Consider the following 15,822-nt stretch of genomic DNA (forward strand, 5'->3'; position numbering starts at 1 on the left):
GTGTTTTAAGATCAAATTCAAGCCACAAAACTGTTGACAAGTGCCTTTAGCCAGCTGAGCCACCTCACTGGTCCTCAGTTTAGTTTTTGATGAAATAACAAGATGGAATTAATATAGACATGATACAAACCCTTTTCTAAAGAGCCATGCATTTAAAATTAGTTTGTCAAATTGTGAGACAAGTTTCCAAATTCCTTCTTTCAGTTCCACACCACAATGCCCTATTTCTCATTATCTAGAACATAATCACATTTTCTTCACCTAAGTGCAACAAAGCTGAGAAATGCTTAGTTTTGGTCCCAGGAAATGACAATGGATTGCTGCACATATAGTTCATCTCTGCCATGGAGCTACAATGAATTTCAATTGAATCTATTGTGTGCAATTCTTAATGTTGTCCATTGACAAATTCCTCACTAAATATTACAAAGTGCGAATTTTATCATGACAACGTGATGATGATTTGATGTGGTTCCAAAATGCATTGTTTTTTCTAATTGAAGCATTTAATACACTATTGCATAAATCCAATATTCTCAGAAAATTTTTAAAGGCCAGAAATCCCAACAACTAGAGGGATGTGCTTCAGTGTTTGTCATACAGGTGAGTTTTGATAGACAGTTTTGTGCATAAGTAATTAACATTGTGTTGATGCCATTCATATTAAGTTTTATGCTTGAAGGCTTACAGAAAGATTTCTTTTATTATCAACTTGAGGGAACAATTTGGTAAGGAATTGACTGGGAAAATAGTTTTTATGACTCTCAGAGCTGCTAAGGGTCTTGATGGAAAAGGAACAGAGATGAAAAGGGGTCAACTCAGATGCAAGCCAGCTTTTACAGCCTGAGTAAATAAAACCAGTATAAACCCACAAAGTTTCTTTTCTTATTAGTGATTCTTTTCTAATTAGTAGTATAGAATGAAAGGTGGGTTTCTGGTTTCTATGTTTTCAGATCTAGATTAACTTGATACACTTAGAAAAATGCAGGATGTTTTATCTGAGTGGAAAAGTAAAATACTCTGCTCAGAATAAGACATGATGAGCACAGGGCACCTGCAGAATGATGTTGTGGTGGTCTGAGATCTTCACATTGAGAAGTCTGTATGGGTCTTTGTACACCAAAGCAGAGGATCATTACAGTAATATGTTGTGATAAGTTTCCTATACTTTCTTCTGAAAAGCATTTTTTTTTTTTTGTATTTTAAAATTCCTGGTTATAAAATAGCAATTCATTCTAGAACGGAACTTTATACCACCATTCCTTCAAAGATGGAAACCAGTCAAGCAGAGGTTAGGAATCATCATTACAAGATTCTTGGAAGGCTTCCTGATGCCTTTGCTCTCTGACCTTCAACCATTTGGGATTAATGATGGTTCCTTTGGGCCTCAATCCTTTTGTTCTTATCCATTTCCAAACATCATTTTCTTGTTGATTTCCTAAGCGCTACTCCCTTCCTATTTTTCTCCTTTCCCACTCATTTTTATTCTGAATGAAGGGATACCACTCTTTCTTCTCAAGTTGTAGAGATCTCCTCTAACACCTTCATCATTTCATGCATGTAATTTTATTTTTAATACTCTTTATGTATGAATTTAATATCTCCAAATGAGTATAAAGTTTATTTTTGCTCTCTATGCCATATTGAAGAACAAAGCCATTGTTTAGTTAACCAGGATTACTCAGAACCAAATCAAAGAATATTTTAAACATGTCGATTAAATTCTGAAGACATTCAAATTATTCAGAAGGTTATCATGGAGATATCCAGAAGAAAGACTCGGCAGGGACAATCAATATGTATCAGGAGATGTGTGTTTTAGAAGTGTATTTTAAATACCCAATGGGGTTTGTCTTCTCATATTATGTATAAATCTCTAAATATATTGGTTGAACCTTAATATGTAAGGGTAGTTATTGATTAATTTTGGATGTTATACCAGGATGCTTTGAAAAGCTGAACTTTAGGGAACTTCTACTTTTTAGAGAAATAGTTTAATCTAATCTACTAAGAGAACAATAAGCCCTTCAATACTTTTTAAAACTAGTTTTGCTATTGGTATTCAGAAACACAAATATATACTGGTTCCTATTACTCTTTGGTCTCTAAACTCTTACTTCATCTGAGATTCTCTGGTACAAGTTGCCTGCTTCTGCATACCATCACTACTGTCTTAAAAGTCAATCTATCACCGATCTGTGGGTCAAGTATCCCTGGCATTCTCCTTTGCTGTTTTGAAAATGGTATTGATGCTGTTTTGTCAGTCTTTGTGGGTTTATACTTTTTTTAAAAAAAAATATTGATTTACTGCCACTATGTTGGCATTTCAGGACGAAGGTAAGGTAAATGTATTTGCTCAACCTACCATGTTTCACTTCCAGTTTGACCTCAACATTTAAAGGGCAGCAACTTTCAGGATATTTGTCTCAAGGCATCAGGAGACTGTGACTTCTCTCAGAGTTTCCCACCACATTGGAAATATGTGTGATTCATTATTGTTATGTTTGCCTATTGCTTGCTTCTCATCAAAATACCCATCTTTCTAGAAGCATTCTGCAGGGTCTCAGAAAATATTTTCTTAAAGGAAAACAATGTTGTTACAAAGAGTCATTCAAGAGTAGAACTGGTAGAAAGATATTAGAGGTCACAAGATTTCTCCATTGTTGTGCATTACTATATTATGTATCTTTACAGTTAAGACTGAAAATATATAACCAAGACAATTAAAGCATAGACTAAAGATTGTGAAAATTTTTCAATAAAGTATAGAAAGATGGGTAGAGAGTAACAAAATTCAAAAAGGCTAGGAAGAAAAAGAGGCTGGCTAAAATGTAGCTGCATTCATGGGTCCACCTATAGGGTAGCAATCCTTTACAATAATAAAGATGCTTATGATATTCATAGTTACAGCACAATGAATACACAGCTGCTTTTAACTTTACTTTGTAGTTGAAGAGCACTTGGGTATTGCTGTCCTATTTTCTGAAGCCCTACCTTTCCCCAACCTTGAGTTCTAACTAATATTCCATCACACTTCTTTGCTAATACCCAGTGAGATTCATAGATCTTTACAACTTTAAGATATAAGAAAATTCAATGAAAAAAAAAGCATGGCTTATGTAGCTTTGAATTCAGGCCTTGACAACCAGACAGGATTTATCTCATGCATATGTATTAATTTTAAGTGCTTTTCTGTAACAGTCATTTGACATTTAATATACCATAATTGTATTATTAAATTTAAATGCATATTTGCAATTCTAAAAGCACTACTGAACTTTATGGGTGAAAAATATATTCTCCTTCACCTCGGTATCCTACCACCTGCCAGTTGTTTAAGCTTTATTCTGCCAGTTTGATTTTGCTGCCCCCCTTCTATGTGCAACCTTCCACTCTCAGCCTTTCCCTTTCTTAACATTTACTTATCTCGTCTCTCTGTAATCCACGCTCACTTACCCTCAGTTGCATCTCTCATCTTCCAACGTGTAAATGTTCCTTGCTTCTCCTCTTCATAATGAGTCCTTCATACAGCCAAATCCCTCGCTCACCAGTGGTGGTGGTTCAGGATGTTGAAATGTCACTTGCTATTCATCTGTGAAGTGTCAGCATATTCTGAGAGTACATTCTTCCAAACCTTTAAGTAGCCTGCCACTGGAAAAGATTTCCACGTCCAGAAATGGGTTTCCTGTCATAATTCTTTCAGGATTAGAATTGAAGGGATGCTAAATGTGGGGAAATGAAGAAAAAATATGATCTAAATAGCCCTTGAATCTTGTCTTTATTCAGAATGCAAAATTTTACTTCTTTTATCTTTGATCTCGAGGTCCATTAAAATGTATTACTGGATTTCCTGCTTTCTACATTAGCTATCTATATCTCTTATATGGTTAAGTATTAATTAGTCTTCAGTTTCTTTAATTTACATCACCATTCTTAGAAAAAAATCCAAGAGACTAGTAGAATTTAGGTCTATTTCATTGTTGACAGATAGGGTCTCAAGTAACCTAAGTTGTCTTCAAATTTGCTAAGTAATCAAGGCTGACCTTAACCTCCTCATCTTCCTATCTTAGCATCCTGGTTTTGAAATTTCAGGCATGTGCCACTGTCTTTAGGAAGGGAAATTATTGTGTATTAGGTTAACTGTCAGCTGACCCACTTGATACAAGCATCCTCTTCTTTTGGTGATGTCAGCTGACTGCTTATTGCAAGTGCCTCTGTCACACAGAATGTATTGTTCCGAGTTTCTTGAACATAGCCTTCTATTCCAGAGCTCTTTTGTTCTTAACCATTTTTATCCACTCTTTGGATGGTTGCTGGTTAAGGTCTCTGTATTACTTAACTTTCCATATCTAGAACCTGGCACAGAGCCTGCCATAAAGTGCTGTGAAAACATGTGTTGAGTTGAGAAACTGATGCTGTTTATCTCACTCACCACCACTTCTTGTAAAACCCTCTTTAGCCTTGCTAAGCTTTGCCAGTAAGATGCTTTCCCCATTGAACTGGCTTTCCCAGCACTCTGCTGTCTTCTCTTTATTCCATCTCTTGCACTAACCTTGCCTGGCAACCCTTTCCTCCCTCAACTCAACTATTCAATATGCTTTCTTCTTCTATTTCTCAGGAGTCTCTACTCTTTTTTTTTTTTAAACTGCAATTCATAATTACCTACTTCCCGTTGCCATTTCCTCTGTTTTGGAAAGAAATTGTGTTTCCCATTTTATAAAATAATAGGGCTTCTGTTTATCAAAAATCATGCTGTCAGCCATTCTTTCACACAGTCATCCCCCTTAGTCTCATGTGAGCATTTTATTCAAGATAGGTATGAGCCTACCCTTTGCTCTTCTGAGGATAGGGCAGAGTTGACTTTAAGCAGTGCTCTCAAGCTCTCTGGTTCCATGCCTCTGTCTCTGTATGGAAAGTTCTGCAAGTGGAATCAGTTTCAGCAATCCATTACCCCATTCTTATTTTTTTTTTTACTTGTAGACTAGATGACCAGATTTTACTATTGTTCCTTCTTTCTTGAAATCATCAGTGTTTATAGTGTTTTATTTCCTTGCACAATACTTTTCTTGAATAAAGTCTTCACATCTTATTTCATTGATAAGTTTTGGGATAGTGCTGTGGACACAGCAATCATGTGAATTTAGTATGAGAGGTGACAGTGTCCAAGATCCAGATGCATATGACACCTTCCTTCCTGATATTGTTTCTTTTTACAGAAGGATTATATGCCCCAAGACTCTTGGTTTGGTTAAAAGAATGTAGAAAGCGTGATATTTAGCACTTTATAGACTACCATGATTATTTTTTTCTGCCACATGACTAGCAACATTTGAGATAGTGTTTTGTCTATTAATATAGTTTCAGGAGCAAGAATGATAAAGAGCATAGTTCCAGCTGACAAGTTAAAATCATGAAGCACCAGAAAAAAAAATAAAAATAAAATAAAAAGTCTGTTACTAAAACCCTGAAGCTGGGTCAATGACCAAGCAGCTCCCAGCAAACACAGGGAGAATATAAAATGAAATTAACCGAAATGCAAGTTGGAAATAGCCGTGTAATTCAAATTCACTAGCTTTGCGATGCTCTCTAGACACAGAGAGCACATTCTAATTCATTGATAAAGTTTGATCAATGCGTTGCATAACCTGCCTGCTACACAGTTTAGACATCATCTGGAAAAGGTCTAGTGATGTGGCTGGAGTCCTGACTAGAATACCCCGATGAGGTTCCCCATGGGGAAGCTGCCATAGGGTGAAAGCAGCTTGAGAGAAGGAATAAACAGCTTCATTATAAAACTGTCCCAATGATAATGGAGGCTAAGTAACAAGATGATAATCTCCCAAACTCCAACAAGCAAAGGCTAGGTTACCAAATCTAGGTTTCAGATTGTGCATGTTGACACATACAGAATATATTCGCCTAGGACAAAGAAAAAAATCTTGTAATCATATAAGTTTCCAAAATAGGTCACAAAGATAGACATAGCTGTAAAATACACAGGGCTTGAATGAATATTATAAAAACTCCTGGGTGGTGGACCCATCCATAATTATTAGAAAAAAAATATATGCAACATTAACATGGAATTCAGGGATCAAGATCAGGAGACTCAGCATTGACCACTGAGATGCCACACCCTCCAGAGCATGGACTATGAGTTAAAGGGAGGATGGCATTCATGTGCTCCTTAAAATAGCAAAAACATTTGTTATCCAACTGGTAGCATATCTTCTCTTTGCTTTGCACTTGCCACAGGAAAGCTGCCTTTATGTGATTGTTAACCAGCCTTCTTCATAAATCATGGTTGCTTTGCCAAATAGACACTTGCATTGGTAATACTGTTCTCTTTGGCATAATCCTCATAAATCAATACCACTGAGCAATTCCCAGTGTAGGAAGTCTTTTACTTTTAAAATTGGGAGAAGTAATAAAAGGAGACTGTGATATCAAATAATAATAATTAGAAACACTTTAAAAAATTTTCTCGGTGTTTGTCTGAGACAGTGAAACAAAGAGACTGGAACAGAGAAAAATTCCCTTATTCAGAACCTCTGGATGAGGAGCCAAAAGACACACTAAGTCTTGTAGATGTTCAATGGAAGCATTTTTCTTTGTAACTTCATGAGGGGATGATCTTTGATGAATGAAGCTATCTTTGATACCACCTTACATGTTACTAGACTCACTGGTCATCCCTCAGACACTTGTTCTCATGATGAGTTGGTGACCAAAGAAATAAATAATTTAAATTAAAGAAGAAGAAAAAAACCTGATGACTATATTGCTAAGTGCTTGTTGGACATGTTGGCTGTTTTCTAAACAGTTTACATACCAGAATGTGTTCAACCCTCAACAGGCTTGCTAAAATGCGCTTAGCTGATAAGATCTTTCTCAAAGAGAAGTAAATTGAAGCACATAAATATTGAGTAATTAGTACAAGTTCGTACAGCTGATTTGTAACAGGGCAGGATTAGAATATAGGCCTTGTAGCTCCGTTCTCCAGAAAAGATTCTAAAGTACAGCTAGCTATAGTCTCTCTGCACATGCACAAGTTACTAAGGCAAACGCCTGAGTAATAGGCTCTTCATTTCAGTGATGACCAGTGTGGATATTTTTGAAACTTTGTATCAGATTGGACAATACCTTTGACCTTGATTTTAAGTGCTTTTGAAAATTAAGTTTTGCCTGGCATAGATTCCCAGGAAGGACACATTGGACCATATTTCCTAATAGAGTATATGTTGGATAGTGCAAGTTCTGGAGAAGCCTCTAATTGAATTAAGCTCCAAATTCATGGAAAAACTATGGTTCTGCGAATAGACATTGAGATAATCTATACCCAGTGTTTCTCTTTCATATGGTACAAGATAGATACAGAAATATTTACTTTCTCTTTAAGTTTTTTAATCATATGCAAAACAAGGGGGCATAGTGTTATTTATGCCTAGTACGATGTTTTGAGAATTTATACACTATTAGTTCTTTGATCAACATCAGTAAATGATCATGGTTAATCCAATTTTGTCTTTAATGCTTATTGTCAGGACCTTCGCTTATGGAGTCCACACCAGGCTTAGATTTTTAAAGCTTTATTGAAAACCTTCCTGAAAAGTGGGACACTACCAAATCTCCCAATTAAGCCATGAGAAGGAAGAGAGTTTTAGTAGCAATCTTACAAAAAGAAGGCCCCACTACACTCTGATTCTTCAGAACGAGAACATCTTGAGTCAAAGTTGAAATGTATGATGCAGAAAATCAATGTATTTTACACTCATTTGTCCATGAGCTGAGCATGAAAAGAAAAATGTACATCCTAGTGAGTCTGAAGAAATGCAGACTCTGGGTTTGAAAGTATCTGGAGAATGACCACATCAGATCTCTTCTCGAGATCCTGTGGCTACTTTGTAGAGAGAGGAATACTCTCTTCAATATTTGAGTTCTCCCTTTACTTCAGCAGAGCCATGGCTAGGAAGAGACGCACGGTTTACTCCAGGTGAGTTCCCTAGTATCAGTCCCTCACCGCTGTGCTTCAGTCATAGTTTTGTGAGAGGTGGGAAGGCACGCTTTGAGTATGGTCCATTTTAAATCTGAGATGTAATGGGGCTCAACTGGAGGACACCCAGCTTAAGGTGAGTTTATATTCCTTCACAGAGCTGGGATGCACTTGTAGAAGGGGAGGTTCTCAGATCCATAAATAATCCCCAAGGCTCTGTTCACCACTTCCCATGCTTCTATAGTTAAATAAAGTTACTTGAATGTACTTAATTATATCTTAGAACTCCAAACTTAATTCGTTCTTCTAAACTAGCCATCATGCTTTACTTTAACCATTAATAATCAAGCACCCCATAATATTCTTTCACTGGCTATCAGGGAGCTCAATGCAATGATTTGTGCTATAGTGACAAAGTTCTGGGGTATTTATAACCATCTCTGTTATTGTATCTCTGCTTATTTCTGAATAAGTGTCTTTTGTCGTGTACCTCAAGTAATTCATTGTAAGATGTACATTGTATGTAAATAATTTATGAAAAGGAAACAGATTAGTTTTTTTTTTTTCAAAATGCCTAAGCCAGGCTATATGATGATTTCATATTCAGTTCACAGAATTCTTCCTCATCTTTCCTCATGGCCTCAGAGGGAAATGTCCCTGTGAAGTGTTCCCACTCATCTTGTAAGAACTCATGACAAACATTAATCCAGGCGGACTTTGTCTAGTATTAAAATGGATTTTTTTTTCAAGAAGGTCCATTTGAAAGGGCTTAGATGTTATGTGTTATGTCACAGTTTTTTTTTCAGAGAGCAGGTCTGAAGATAATCATTTCTGAGAAAAGATGAAAGGGGCCCAGCACAGGAGCCTGTGAAATAATGGTAAGTCTAGAGAGCAGGGCAGATAAAAGGAGGGTAAAGGGCATTGTCAGTGTGTCACACAAGGCTTTGGTTCAATCAGAACACACAAAAAAATGATGAAAAAATCATACAAAGCACACCCTCTGCCTTTGTTCTCTCGTGTGCCTTGGTAAACAGTGGGCAGGGAGACAAGGGTCTTATCCCCTGAGAATGTGCCATGCAGGATGAGTACCTTTCCTCCTGTGCTAACTCCCCTTTCTCCAAGCTCCTTGACTTCTCTCTTGCACATTCTCCAGGGCATTTTCATGCTTCCTTTCCTGTATAGCTTTGAGATTTCTATTTTATCTTGGCCCTACTATATCCAGTTTTTTTTTCAGCTAAAAGTTGCTTATGCTTGTTTGATGACTTTGCTTAGTAAAGTTTCATCTGTGGCTTACATGCTTCAAAAGCTGTGCTATATGTTACAGTGAGTTTCTGTTCTTCTGGCTGCATAGAGTACAAGCCCTCTACAATCTCTATCAGCTTCCCAGTGTGCTCAGACCTGCACCCAAACCCTACCTTGCCCCAGAATTGGGTTGTCTGCATAAGGCAACTCTGAGAGCAATGTTCAGTGATTCACCTGGAAAAACCCATCCCATTTTTCTTCTCCATTTGCATGCTACTCTGGAGGGAACCCTGGCAACCCTCTCCTCAGTTTGTGGGACAATTCAGGCAACTCTCCATCACTAGAAAACACCAGATGGGTTGGATGGAGGCAATTTTGCAGAAAGTGCTTTGAGAGTGGCTTCTTCAGTGGTCTTTCCAGCTGGAAACAGAGCATCCAAAAAGCACTGCCTGCTCAGCCCAGTTTCATTGCCTCAAGAGCTGCAGATGGCTTCCCCAAGCACCTGAAGTCTGCTTGCCTCCCTGATGCATAAGCAGCAAGCTGTAGAAACTCTCGTCTTTGCATAGTATAACTCAGACACCACTTTGTGCATTAAAAGGAAAAGGAAGGTGATAGCATAGAGTAGGAAGGAGCCAGAAGGTGGGGAAATGAATGTTTAATGCCTGATCCTCCTTCGGTCTTGCCAAGTGTTCCAGAATGGCACATCAGGGAATATTTATAATACCACTTCCTATGGGCACACACAAAGCAACATTTTGAAAATAGCCCAGGCCTCTTCCCCCAGAGAAAAGTGGGTTTGTGAGTTGAATCTGAATCGATTGTATAACTCTGTCTTATTACTAAGTGCTGTCGTTTTTCTTGTGACTTTCCTTTTACTTATTTTTATTTTTTTGTCTCTAATGTGTTGCCAGCGGTCAAATTGGCTGTCATCAAGGTATTGGCACAAAACTCTGCCGCCATTAAGTATTTTCAGCTCTGTTTAATGATTCTTCTGTTTGTTTTCCAATTTAGCCAAATGTTGGGAGCCAGGGCTGGGAGTGATTGGCAGATATGTCCTGGAAAAGGGTTTTCAAATAGTAACCCAGGGACAAATGTCAAGAAAACAGGCAAAAGTGATCTTTGGTTTTCCAGAACTATCTATAGTGGCTACTTTGTCTATGTTGGGTCACTCAAGACCTCTCAGCCGCTGCCTGCTATTATGACAGTTTTGTAAGAGAATTGATTTTTCCCTGTTTTCTGATTCACATTCAATTCATATCTTTTCCCCTATTCTCTATCCAAAACTCAGTCCCAAGGAAGCATGATTTTCCTTTCCACACTTTGCCACTTCCCAATCCTGTGAGGTACAGCAAATACAACAAACCATGCAGGAAACAGCAAACTCTGGGTTTGCTTCTTTCATTTGCTGCTTGGTCCTGGTCTGAGAAACAAGATGAAGGACCTAGAATTGATAAATCTAAGCTCCATCCAGCACCAGGCTGGTGACTGCACTGGAGCAAACAACTGGGAAAAGGGTGTGCCTCTTCTAAAAAGTACCCTCCTGAATGTATCAGATTACGTATCTGCTAAGAGATTCTGCTATGACTCTACACATTATTCCAGTGGTGGCACAATTAACAATAAGACGACATAGTGGACCAGCCCTCAAGTGACATTTCTAGATGGGCCTAAGAACAGCTATTGAGCAAGAAAATACCTGTGTATCAGAGAATGATTTTTTTTTTCAGTGCTCTTGCGTGTGTGGATTCATTTCCTTCTCATACAGAAACTTGTTTGTGATGAAGGAAACTTTTAAAAAGATGCACTGGGATGTGATTAAAGCTAGAAAGTTAAGGTGTAGCCTCTGCATGCTAGTCCTGAAACCCAAAACTAAAGCTCATGTCTCCTTAGGCTGTGTGTATTCCTTATAGTGGACTATCTCCAGAATGTTACAAGCAATGCTGCTACCTGGTAGGCTTTGAGACCAGGAAATGGAAAATAGACTCCCTAAAAGCAAAACCGAACAAATTAGCAAAGAATGAATATGTACAACTCAATACCTTCTGTTTATACAGTCATGGATCTGGTGGTGAAAATACTATTTTATTTAATGTTCAGAGTGACTTTATCATAGTATTAAAATGAAAGTAACTGACTGAAGATTGGTGATTTACTAAAGACTCAAAGTTGATGAATGATGGTGTCGTAGTTTAGATTCAGGTCTAATTAACTACAAATGATATTATATTGTCATTTTAACATTTAGCTTCTGCCAAATATCATGTAGCATTTAAACAGTGCCTTATCACATATAAAACCTGTCCACACACCCAAATGCATTCGACCCTTATCTAGTTTAAGCCAGTTTGAGGCTGGTGAAGGAGTTAGTGCTCAAATAACTGCCTGATTTCCCCAGATCACAAGGCTAGTTAATAGTAGAATTAAGATTCAACAGAATGTTCCTGTTTTGAATTCCTTACAGACTACATCGCCTACTAGATAAATACTATTAACAATAGTCATTCCTATCAGACATTATTCATAGTGTGTTCCTTGCCTTCTTCCATATAATTGTCACCACAGAACCAAGTGATGTGAGACCCAGCACCGCTCTAGTTTTGCAAACAGAAAATAAAATGAGTTTCCCCAGGCTGAAAAGCCAGTGTGGGTTAGGACTTTATCCCAGACACCCTGAGCTTGAATTCAGGATCCAAACTCCATCACAGTGCTACACTCTCTTTATTTATTTATTTTTTTTATTTTTAACTTTTATCAAAATCCAACTTTACTTTAGACAACAGTTATTGTCCTTAGATAAATATATAGCATGATATACTGTAAACACAATAGACATGCTTCCACTTTTATTAGCAGATTTTTTATGTATTTGTTCAATTTCTTTTGCAAAGGCCATACACATTATTAAGAGTTCACCACCCTTTTTCAGTCATTTGCTCCATATTTTCACAACATATTTAATGCATACATCCAGGATGTTCTCAGGGGTCTTTATAATGTGCCAGACAATGGTCAAGAGCTTAGACCATGGTGGCAAATGGGACAAATTCCATGCCATTTTTAATCTTGCATTCTTATAAATAGAGAGCAAGTATAAATTATGAAGGCAAGATGGCTCCCAAGTGAAGATGCTTACTGCTGAGCCTACCATCAGAGTTCTCTGACTACTTTAAATGTACTAATCATATCCTACATGTCAGTGAGTTTGCAAAGCAAAGCCTAGCTCAAGACATTCATCTATAGACAATAGAGATAGAATAGTGCTACACTCTCTTAACTCCCTGTTTCTGCCTATATCCTCCTTTTGCCCTGTAATGTGCTGAAGGTACATGCTTCTCTTGGAGGACATAAGAGGAGAGCGTTGATTCCAGCTAGAAACTTGAGTCATTTTATGAAAGAGATAGCATTTGAGTTACCCCCTTTAGAGACTGAGCATCTATGAGAAGGTAGGTTTAGTACATGTTTTAAATCTATAACTTCTTCAAACACAGATCTTCCTAGACATAGGTTCACATTCTTTTCAAGATTGCACAGAGCAATACGGTTTTTCTTTTTCTTTATAGTATACCACATTTCAATTTCCCTGAGCTATATGCAAAAACATATACAGAATTTATATGAATTTTTGTTTACAGAATTAGAAAATATAACTACAGATTATATATTCATATACATATTCATATACACATATACATACATGTTACTGCATGGAGTCAAATACAAATTGTATAAATGGAAAGTACAATCATGGCCAAACTAACTCAGCTCTTCTTGTAATAAATACAGTTTATATTGCTATGTTGGTCTATAAAACAATAAACTATAGCAGTCTATTAGTGTTTAAGTGGAATGCCCTAGTGAGGGTTTCATTCATATGGTGCTATAAGGCAGAAGTAAAGCTTGATGGTAGCATCAGATTGTAAAAGCTTTATTTCCATATAATTTTCAAGCACATAGAAAACTTTTTTCCTGTAAAATAAACCCAAGTCCTCAGTTGTTTTAATTAGCAATCTTGGAGACATGCCGCACCTGTTCCAATTCATCTGTAAAGATGAAAACTCCTCACCCTTTTCATTTGCTGACAAGTTAATAGACATTTCTAACTCATGAGAGCACAGAGTTTTGCAGCTTTCTTGTGACAGGCGAATAATAAAACTATACCAGAATGTGGCAACCTCAGTGAGTGTGAATTCCTGACCAGGAAGACATGCTCTCCCTTTGTTCTGCCTGCCTAGGCTGATCTAGCTAGTGTGGTGCCCTATTTATATTAACTGAAATATTGAGGTAGAATTTACATAGTATAAAAGGCACAATTTAAAGTGTATAATTAAATGATTTTTAACGTGCTTCAACAGTAGTGCAACAACCATACAGTCTGGGGCTAGAACATGTCCATCACTTCAAAGGAAACTCAGTTCCCCATAGTTCCACTATCTTTTACATCTTGACTGATACCATGATGCCTCATTTCTCTAGATTTTCATGGAGAAGATATTGTTTCTTCCATATACTTTCTACTTTGTTTATTGGGACAATAAATCAGCTGCTGATTAAGCTTTTGAACAGAATAGCATGAAGTGGAGCAGTACAGTCTCTCTCTCTCTCTCTCTCTCTCTCTCTCTCTCTCTCTCTCTGTCTCTCTCTTCTCTCTCCCTCTCTCCTCTCTCTCTCTCTCTCTCTCTCTCTCTCTCTCTCTCTCTCTCTCTCTCTCTCTCTCTGTGTGTGTGTGTGTATGTATTTGTGAGCATATGTGTCCTATTTCTGTATATTTGTGTTTATGAGTGCCTGTATTCATGTATCCAGCACAGAAATAAAAGGAAATATAAGTAATCATTCATGAGCAGAGGAATTTGCAGGGCAGGTTCTATGTTCATAGCAAAAGTTGCCACTAGTAATATTTAAAAAGGTGTAGCAAAATGCATTTTACCTACAAAGAAACAAAACACAATTTAGGGGATGGTTATGATTTGGGAATTCTGCATGTGTGATTTCTTTTCTTGCTAAGATTTATTGGTGACTTCAAACTCAATACTCAAGGTTTTCAGTCATTCAGACATGCATGGAGAAGGGTTCAGTTCTTATTCACCCATTGTAGCACGAACTGAGATATCCTGTATCATCTCTCAAACAGAGATGGACAGACAATAAGAGGAGGTAGGAGTAGGAAAGAGGTGTCCAGTATACCCTAAGGTCAGTAAGGAGAGTCAAATCAAATTCTGGTTTCTGTTTGTAGAATAGCTTCTAGCAGTGTAGTCAATGCTTCTGACCCCATTTACTACTAATATAAAATCTACTGCAATTGGTTCTAATTAGGACAAAAAATTTAATATATAGAACACATTGATCACCTTGTAGATTATTGTTTTCTAGTCACTCATTCAATGTTAGTTAGGAGAATCTAGACAACGTAATTACTATGAATAATGAGAAAGAGGTATCTAAAGTTTAGCTAGTATTGATTGCAAAGTTGAGGGCAATTTCCTCCTAAACACAGTTATGGTGTCCATAGGAATTTCATATTATATGTAATGGCTACAGCTCTCCTCAGAATTTCTTATATCTTAGCACTTCACTGTTATATGTCAAACCATTGCTAAATTTCAAAAGTAAGCTAGAGATGGCATTTGAGGCTCTATCTATTGGGAAGTTGTTTTTCTGGAAGTGCCTGGATATAGGCACTTACATGCTACGAATCTGTGTCTGAAACATAAGAGAGTTTGATGAACATATAATGAGGTGATGGACATTATTCTTCCCCATTGTCATTATCATCTGCAGTGGATGTCCCTTACTTTATTGTGTGGTTTTTTCTGACCTCATAGGCAAAATGGTTTGGTGCAACAGTGTTATTCCTTAAGGAAAGGGAAAAGTATGAAATGAGACAGCTTAGGATCTATCTTCTGACAATCAAGCATGAAAACTTTAATACACACACACACACATGAAATACAGCTAATTCAGATTGATTTATAAATCATAGACCTGCCTATATGTATATCGATCTCAATCTTACTGAAGAATCATATGGCTATGTGAAGTTCTATGGACTGACAGGGACTTACATGTTCACAGGTAGTTTGCTGTGATGGAGTCTCTTTAAGTAAACCAGGCTAGTCTTGAATTGATTGTGTAATCAAACTTGCTCAGAAATCATGATAATCTCCCTGGAATAGTCTCTATAGTAATGGGATTATACTATGAGCTATCATTCTTACTTTGGAAATGGCTTATGAACATGAGCCAAATAGTTCCCCACTGACTTTCTGAGATTGGCGTTCTATTATGTAGGCAAAGGTAGCTAGTGTCTTGGCTGGCTTTACCTTTATGCCATGGAACAAGAGACTGACTTTCCAAGAGTAGGATCAAATTGATGCTTCATTCCCACGAAGCTCAGGAAGTTTCCTTATAGCTATTCTCTGAAAGAGTCTCTTCTCTGGCAATACATGGCTCTTGCAAGAATACAAAGTTGAAGAATTATTTGTACAAGGTGAATATCTTGTTTAAAAATAATAAAAGAGAGAGATTTTCAAATAAAAGTGTCACTCAGTGAGATGATGAGAAGTTGAAAGTCTTCATTTGTTTGCTCATGT

Source organism: Arvicanthis niloticus, chromosome 11 (assembly GCF_011762505.2).
Source record: "Arvicanthis niloticus isolate mArvNil1 chromosome 11, mArvNil1.pat.X, whole genome shotgun sequence".
Classification (NCBI taxonomy): Eukaryota; Metazoa; Chordata; class Mammalia; order Rodentia; family Muridae; genus Arvicanthis; species Arvicanthis niloticus.